Raw genomic sequence first — 8,823 nt, 5'->3', positions numbered from 1 at the left:
AGGACCAAGAACACCTTTGCTTTGCTTATTTCCAGTGAGAACTGATGTGTTTGGCAAGGGCTCAGAAAAGCTGATATCTTTTATTTCATCCACCTCCTGGGCATTGCCCTTCACTTAATTAATCTAGTAGCTCTCAAAGAGAGAAAAATGATCATCTCTCAGGGCAACAGAAGGGGAAGTTATGAGTTCTTGTTGCCATGGTACCTCCCCTGAGTATTTTAGGAAGCAAACACTATGGTGTTGAGATAAGCGAAGAACTGAGCGGTGGTGAGGAGCAAAGCTTACCATCCTCTGGTAGATGCTTGCTGTTTCTCTACAAAATCATGTGGATCACCATGTAGTCTTGAGTTGTTTTCTGATGATATTTCCTAGAAATTACAATTCAGTAATGATAACCTGTTCAGCCCTTTCTCTTGCAGTAGATGTGTATTAATGAAGAGCCTTGGGGTGTGGTGTCCTGTGTGTTCCTTTGCAATCAATCATGCGTAACAGCTACCTAACAGCGTAACCAGCACCTAACAGTGATGGTAACACAGAGTAAAGCACATAACTGTTTCTGATGCAAGCAGAGGACAGACCACTAAGCTCCTCAGCTTGTACCTCTTTTTGAATGTTTTTCCTAGGGTTGAGAAATGCTCCTTCAAGAGATCATTGTTCAGATAAATGTAAGCATTTACAGAGAGAGCCTTGGAGTGAGGTGTTGAAATGAGCCAGCTTATCTGGAAGGCTGACTAGACTGTTTAAAGCCATGTCATACAACCCTCAAGTTGTTATTTTGCAAAATTGCCTGTTCTAGGCGAATTTTAATGAGGGTTAATAAAGAGTTGTACTTCTGTTGCACATTATGTGTTTGAGAAAAAGGATTTGGCCACAATTGGTGATTCTAAGTCCACACATAAACTTAACAACTCAAAGTTAAGAAGTTGCTCCTTTAGAGCAACTTCTGGTGACTGAACCAATGTACAGCATTGCTGGAAATACCAGGACAGTGGAGCATAGCATAACACTTTTGTTTTTCTTCCTAAGGCATTGTTCTGCCCAAATACTCTGCATATCTGTGTATCTATGAAAATGATAGAAAATGATTCTACAATGTTTCTGTGAACCAGCAACCTGAGGTTGAGGATTTTCTGAATTTTTTTTCCTTCTGCCACACTCTTAGCCCCAGATGATAGAAAGGGTGAGTCTGTATTACAGCCTTAAAAAACATGGCTCTTCTGGTAGTTTTGGGACCCTGAAGGAAGCTGAGGAACTGTTCTGCTTAGACCTGGCAGCTGAATATGTGAAACTCTTTTTTTTTTTTTTTTTTTTTTTTTATTTTATTTTATTTTTGTGAGGAGTAAGAGAGAGTGAAAAATGAAGTCTGTCATCTTAGGGCAGAATTGTGCTTCGAATTCCTTTGTTGTCCCTTCTTTATATACTAGTAACTCAATTTTTACTCACGTTGATGGAAAATGCCTAGGCTGTCACTCAGCAAGGAATGCTTGCAGGTAGCTGTTTTCTTTAAGGAAGAAAAGCTTTTTTTTCTAGGATTCATAAACTTCAGAGGAACCGTAAAACAAAGAACTATTACCTCTGAGTATTTTCTTTCTGTTCTTACAAGTGAATAAAAATAAGTAATCCTTAAGAGCCTCTGATAATGGCCAGATACGGCAGGAAAGGTAAATGAAGAAGTGAGGGTAGGTATAGCGGAAAAGACAAGAGATAAAGAGCAGGAAATGTCACGCGTTTTTATGAGGAAGGTGGGGATTTGGGAGATCAGTGGTTGAGTTGAGTTTTCAATTTTGCCATGAAATATTGCTCTTTCTTTTTCATTCCCTCCTTTACGAAGGTGGGATTAAGTGGCAAGTATCTCCAATAGTAAATTTCTAATGAAGTTGTGAAATAAGGAAAATGGATTTTAGATCTTGGATTTCCAGTTTGTAATTGAATTGGATGCTCTGATGCCTTGCTCCTGACTCTGCTACCTTGAATTCATTTTGTCAAGTATTTGCATTCTTCTCTCCTATATTCTACTTCCAATCTCAGCACGAACTAATTCAGAAAACTGTGAAATCTTGTATGAAATCCTCTTGTGTAACACTGCTTAAAAAGAGTATTAGCAGCAGCAAATCAAATAAGATTCAGTATCTCAAGTAAATGCGTACAATTATACATAAATATTTATATCCAGTTTTAAGGCTTGCGAAGAAGCAGTGGGCTGACCTTTGTAACTCAAAAGTGCATTCTGTCATGCGGTAGATCTATCCATTACTGTCAGTCGTGCATTGGTAAAAAACAGATTTGAACCAGAAATTGTTCTTACAAGAGATGCTGACATTAATTAGGCAGTGGGTGCTACCAGTACATGCCTTTTCCCATTACTTGCACTGTGACACAGCTAGAAATTGGAGAATAAAAATGTAAGCCACAGTGTTGCAAGCCCCAGCATTGAAGGACTGCTATCTTCTATAACACATGCTATTGAGGGTTTGAGACCTGGAGCTGAGGTTTTGTTCAAGGAGCAACAAAAGACTTTGGCCAAAATCATGGCATTTTTGTAAAACGGTTCTCAGCTGGCAGTGCTGTAACAGGCAGGGCGGCAAGCCCATTCACAGCCAAGGCAGTGTGCTGTTGCAGGGGCCCGGGACAGCTGCTGGAGGCACACGAGGGGTATTGCTGGAAAGCACCAGCAGTATCTGGAGGAGGGCCAGTGTCTACAGAAGTAAGGAGAATAAACCAGCAAACCCTGATTGCAGTCAGTCCTGGCTGAAGATTGTATTTGCCATGGCCCTAAATGTATGGAAATACTTCCAGCACATATCGAAGGGCTTTATAGTGTGTTTTCCCAGTATTTACTAGAATATTCAGTTTAGAGTGACGGCGGCATTGGAGAACCATAGCAGTCATTCTGGACTGTTTGAGTGCTTTGGAAGTAAGTGGTATCCAGAGCATGAGGAGGGAATGCTCTTCAATCTCTGCCAGGTTTCTTTGTCTCTCATGGATCAGAAGTGATAGTATTGAATCTCATCCTCATGCAAGCACTGGTTCTCCAAAAGTACAAGTCTATACATCCCCACTGCTTCTGACTCAGTGCAGTGAAATTGTACACCAAGCCCATTGTCTAATTGTTTATCCACTCCCTCTTTCTGAGGCTGAGACACTGAATAGAGGCAATTCTTTTAGCTCTGGCTTCATGCCTCATAGCAAGGATGCAATTCCTGCCATTTGCTTCAATTTTACTCCTGGCCGAAATCTGAAAGTACAGCACAGTTTTTCTCTCTTACATTTCTTTTTCTCCCTTGGGCCAGTCACATTAGGTAGGATCATATTCGCTGCTGAATTAGCATCTGGTAATTCTTCAGTGTGCTGAATTTTGGAAGTGTGCTGGTCAGTCACACTCATGTTGCTTACATCTTATGTGTACGTATGAGCTGCATAATGGAAATTCATTAACTATTATTAAAGGCTAAATTGTCAGCTTGGAGCTGCTGCTGTTGTATAAGGCTCTGTAAAAGTAGAGGAGCATAGGGAAACTTCGCAGACTTTATTTCAGAGTATAGAAACTTGGTTCTTCTGTTCTAGCCACTGTATTACAATGGTGATTTCAATGAATCCAATCATTGTAAAAGCCTATGGAGGAGAGGGCATATTAATAGATTTTATTTTTCTTGGCCAGAAGATGGTTGAGATTTAAACTGTGGGTAAGGCTTGGAAGGTGATTCTTCTCCCTAGAAGAAATGTAGAGCTATAAATGAAAGAGGAGCTGCTCAGCCCATGGCTTGTTTTTGCTACAGTTTTTATTGTTAAAAACTTGATCTGGTGAATCTTAACTATGCCATCTCATTTTCTGTCTTGATGAAAGGGGAATCTTTCATCCAAAGAGCCTATATGACATTCAAGTGGAAGTGAGTTCCTCAGGGATAATTTTGTTACATTATTCCCAGTCAGGAATTTCAAACAAAAATGTTCTAGTGTCACACATTTGCCATGAATCCAGTCTTTCTACACTTTCTCATATATGATTTGTGGATAGCAAAATTAGTTGGTTCATGATGCTTCTTAGCTATCTGTTGTCTTATCAAGGAAGGTGATTCTTATGATATTGCTCACCAGACTGAAAAAGAAAAGCCAAACAGAGCCCAACATTTGGAGAAAGGAGGAAAAAAAAAAATAAAAAAATCAGGGCAAGGAGAGAGGAGTCTGTCATTTCTGTCCCCCATCTCTCAAGCCAGCACCGCATATCTTCCAATGTAATATCCCAGTGGTTAGAATGGTGGCTAGCAGAACCTTTAGTGGTTTTCTCTGGGGGGAAAAAACAAAATTCCATGATTTTCACCAGTGTTTACTGGATCAATTTCAGATGCCATCCATTTCTGGCTTGGCCCTTGTGTCTACCAGGCTCCTCAACCCAAATATTAGAATAAGCAATCATTTCTGTTTGGCTGTGGTGAGATCATACCCACATTTGAAAACTTTTTGGGTTTGACTAACTTTCTGATCCAGCTGAATAAATATTAGTGTGTACTTGGTCAGTGATCAATTTGTGACTGTAAATGTAGTCTGTGTAAGGAACTCTGTAGCTGCTGTGGAGCTAGCAAACTGCAGTGGAGAATGAGTTACACTGATCTGCTTTTTGAAGGAGTAAACCAGCCCACAAGATCAGATACGGCTTTGTTGGTGAAGGAGGCTAGGCAACAGCAGCATAGTAATTCAGCCTCTCCCACCTGTATGTCCTACTACTTGATGGGAACTTGTGCAAAAGGAAGAATGCCATCTCTTTCAATAGGTTTCCTTCTCTTCTTCCTTGCCTGAAATGTCCAATATATTACTCCTTTCTGGAGAGATAAGTTAAGCTAATGTTGTCACCAGTGTCCTCATTAGACAAGTTCATGGCTAAACCTGAAGAACCGAACTTGTCTCCTTGCACCTTAGAGTTTTTGAGAGAGAACATACTTTATCTTGCTGCTAGCCAAACTTCTTGGAAGGGTGGAAGCTAACAGGATGAAAGTCATTGCTAAATGTTTGAGCTGCAAGCTCTGTATAGCTTGAAGAAAGTTACTTGAATACCAGCTGAATCCTCAGGTGACTTTTAATCTTTCTATTTCAGTAATCAGAGACTTGGGCTGTGGGAGGAAGAAACCAGCTGCAGAAACACTTGTTTTTCTGTTCTTGTGGTTTACTCTTCAGGCTTAGGCAATGTTTCATTTCCCAGCATAGCTGCTCAACAGCCCTCCTTTCAGAAGTGTCAACACGCAAATACGTGTTTGAGGAATTGCTACTACAACATATAATGATTACTGTTATTTCTTTTACATTCAGACACTTGTGTGTTATAGGTTAAACAGCCTGCAAAACTTCACTGCAAAATTCATGAAAATTCCCCTGTGTATTTAGGCTCAATATTCTTTGTGTGTAAGCATGTATTATACTACCTTAGCCCTTAAATAGCCTGCTGCTGTGTTGCGTTAGGTATGTCAGTGAATAACTTCAATAGTTTTAAGCCTAGAAACAGCCTCATCCAGTTTTGCCTTCCCTTAACATAATTATGGGGAGTAGAGATGGAGGTGCTTGTGTCCCCACAGAATGAAGGTGTATCTTCACGCTTTCATTTAGAAGGTATCAGACTTCATTGTGTAAGGCTTGAAGCCAGTCTATGCCTTTCAGGAGCCACCACACTCTAAACTCCACATCAACAGTGCAGTGTGTGTGACTGTCACCATCTCCCACAACACTGGCTTTTCATTCACATGATGATGGAAGCAGAGTTCGATGTCTTTGGATCAACAAGTACTGGTTCAGTAAAAAGGTGTTGGCAAAAACTGCATCCTCTTAAATGAGGCGAAGTATTTAATGTGCTTTTCTAAAAGCCCTTTGCAAGCTTGTTGCTGCCTGTATTAGAGACCTCTTCCTGTGACTTTGCCTCCTGGATTCCTCATCTATTTTTAAGTCTCATGCTCCTTCCTGCGCCTATTTTAACTTGGTTGCTGTACAGTTTAACCCCTGTGGGACATGGAGTTTGTGGGAAAGAAGTTGTGTATTACAGAAAATAATTTGGTTTAGTGTGCATGTTCCTCCAAAGGTTTCATAGCACAGGATGTGTAAAAACCCTAATTAGGATCCCATCTAGGGTTTGTTTGTTTGTCAGCAACTGTAATATCACAAAGTATGGAGCTCACTGGACTGATTGAGAAATAGTAAGGCTATCCTCTCGTGTCTTTGTAATCTTGTAATCTCTACCTGTATAATGCCCAGGAGAAATACAGAACCTGAGTCAATGCCCATGGCTCGGGGTTTGTCTGCAATTCTGAGCTGTTTTTCTCACAGCACACATACTGGTTTGGGCTTGTTGAAGGGAGTTAATCTTGAGAGCTTTTCCTCAGTAGTATCAGTCTGTGTAGTGCAAAAGTAAACAACGTTCAGGCCTTGGATCCCTTTAGGTATGACTTGTGCTACAGATTCCCCCAGTGTGCCTATGAACTGAACTGCTTGAAGTCATGTTACCCTTTGTTTCACCTTGATTTGCTTTGTCCCAAATCCCAAAAAAGGGTAGTCAGTAAAACAAAGAGAAGTACTGAATAAATCCTCTAGAATCAAAAAGCTGCAAGTAAAACAAAACTACTCTATTTTAAATTTAGCAACTAGATAGCTCTCTAGTGGCTTAACCTCTGCTGTGCAGAATCCTGAAGACATATCTGTGAGAGCTGGAATTTAGCCTTCATGGCAAGAATGTCTTCCAGGTGTTTTCAGAGGCATCTTCCTTATGTCTGAGATTGGGTTTAGGATGCAGGTATGAATCTTGTTGATGATGTGGGGTTTGCTGTGTTGCGAACAGTGATCTGTTCCTAGCCCAATACCTGTTCAGCCAGGCAGCCACACAGCCATTTGTTGGTAAGTTTTTCTGCCTGGATGTTTCAGGGAAATAGAGGACAAGTGATAGGAGATCCTAAAATTACCCCAACTTATTGTCTTGCAGAAGCATAGTGAGGAAGGTTCAGTGCTGTACAGCGCCCCTGTGTCTTAACCTTTGCACTGATGTCAGATGAAAAAGAAGGTTGCTCATTTTTGTTAACTATGTTTTGTCTTTTCAAACTCGACGCTTTTCAGTGTTAAGTCATGGTAAGTTAGTAGATGCTCCTTGGAATAACTTGGCACTGCATCAAGTGATTTGTAGGGTTATACAGATAATCAGGTGAGTAAATGCATGCTCCATGGTTCTCATGATCTGCATATAAAAATTTCCATAGAATACCCTTGGAGGCAACTCAAGGAGTCTTTCCTTACCAATCTAAACAAGAATCCCATCTGTATAGGTTAAGGAGGAAGAGGTTTGAGGCTGTTACCCAGAGAGTGGGAGGGGCTCAGGTGTACCCTTGCTCTGTGTAGGCCAACTGCCGTTGTTGCCAGGAGGAACAGTTGTTTACAAAAGTACATGGGTTTGCCAGAATCATCTGGCACCAAAACAAACTGTGTGTGTGTTGTCTTCCAAGAGTACCTCAGACCAGAGCTGAGGCCTCCTCATTTCCAAAGAGGCAGGCGGTACCTCTGCCTTTCTGATGCTTGGCTAGAATGATGACTGTGATGATGCAGGCACAAGCACCTATTTCTAAAGGAGAGTGGGACAAGTAAAAGTGATATGTAAACCTCTATGTGAGGAACTAGTTGTTTCTTGGGATTCAGCAAAAAAATTGACTTGGCTTCCTTGTACGCAGCCTTGCAGCGGTTCAACTGACATTATAATTGAAAGAGTTTGTGACACATTCAGATATTAGAAAAGCTGAATAGAGTGTTGTGGCAACTGGTGATTCACGGCCACCTAAAAGCATGTGATATCATCTGTCTCTGTACTGTCTGAGCAGTGGATGTGCTACTGAGTTAACAGCTTCCAGTGGTTATAGTAAGCTATGATTGCAGTGGTCCAAAAGGTTACCTTGATAGCTGACCTTCTGCTGTTCAGCCTTCAGTGCTGCTTCCTCTGAGCATAGCGCTGCGCACTTTGCTTTCGGACCATGTGGGAGCATTTTTAGGCCAGAAGATGTAAGGCAGAGAGGTGTTATTGCATGCAGTATCCTTCCTAGGAGAGATCTGAGAGCTGCAAGTGTATGTGGCCTGCTTTCTGGGGCTGCATCAAAAGCTACGGGAAGAGCAGTCCCAAATGTATCCCATCTTGTGTTCGTGTGGTTAGGACTGTACCAAAGACGTGCGGATGAGATGTTCCAGCTCCAACATGGAGTATAGCTTAGTCTCCCAGCAGGAGCATTCTGGCACAGTGGTGTAAGTACAGCCAAGCTGAATGACTTAGGATTCTATTTGTTGTCTTTACATTAACCCAGAAAGTTTTGCCAACAACGAACTATGCAGGGTAGTGTCCTCAGGCACAAGTAGTGCAGCAGTCCTATTGCTGCAGTTCTCCTCTAGCCCCACTTTGGAATGCAGAGCTGAACTTTTCTTTTTTGTTCCTCTTTAAGGATTCTCTCTCCTTTTCTGTTAGCACTCTCCATTCATATGTGCATGAGTAAGTTTAGTAGGCAAAAATATCGTGTTAGCCCAGAGTTGGGAGGTTAGTTTCTCTCTTAGCTTGCTTGAACAAAGTTGCTTGTATTGTTTTCTGTCTTGTTTTAGACTTCCTCTCTCAGTAGTCGGCCTATTCACTGCTTTGTTCACCAGGAATACGTAATTGATCTGCATCTAACTTCACACTGTGAACTTCGGTGCATTATTTTCAGCATGCATGTTGGAAATTAAACTTTGGTGATGCATCTGAAAAGTATGCACACAAGTGATTTCAGAAATGAGAAAATCATATTAATTGAATTAGATGTTCCTCTCGAAACATCTCTAGGA

This window comes from Tympanuchus pallidicinctus, unplaced genomic scaffold (genome assembly GCF_026119805.1).
Source record: "Tympanuchus pallidicinctus isolate F22 unplaced genomic scaffold, pur_lepc_1.0 scaffold12, whole genome shotgun sequence".
Lineage (NCBI taxonomy): Eukaryota > Metazoa > Chordata > Aves > Galliformes > Phasianidae > Tympanuchus > Tympanuchus pallidicinctus.
This window is presented reverse-complemented; position numbering follows the sequence as displayed.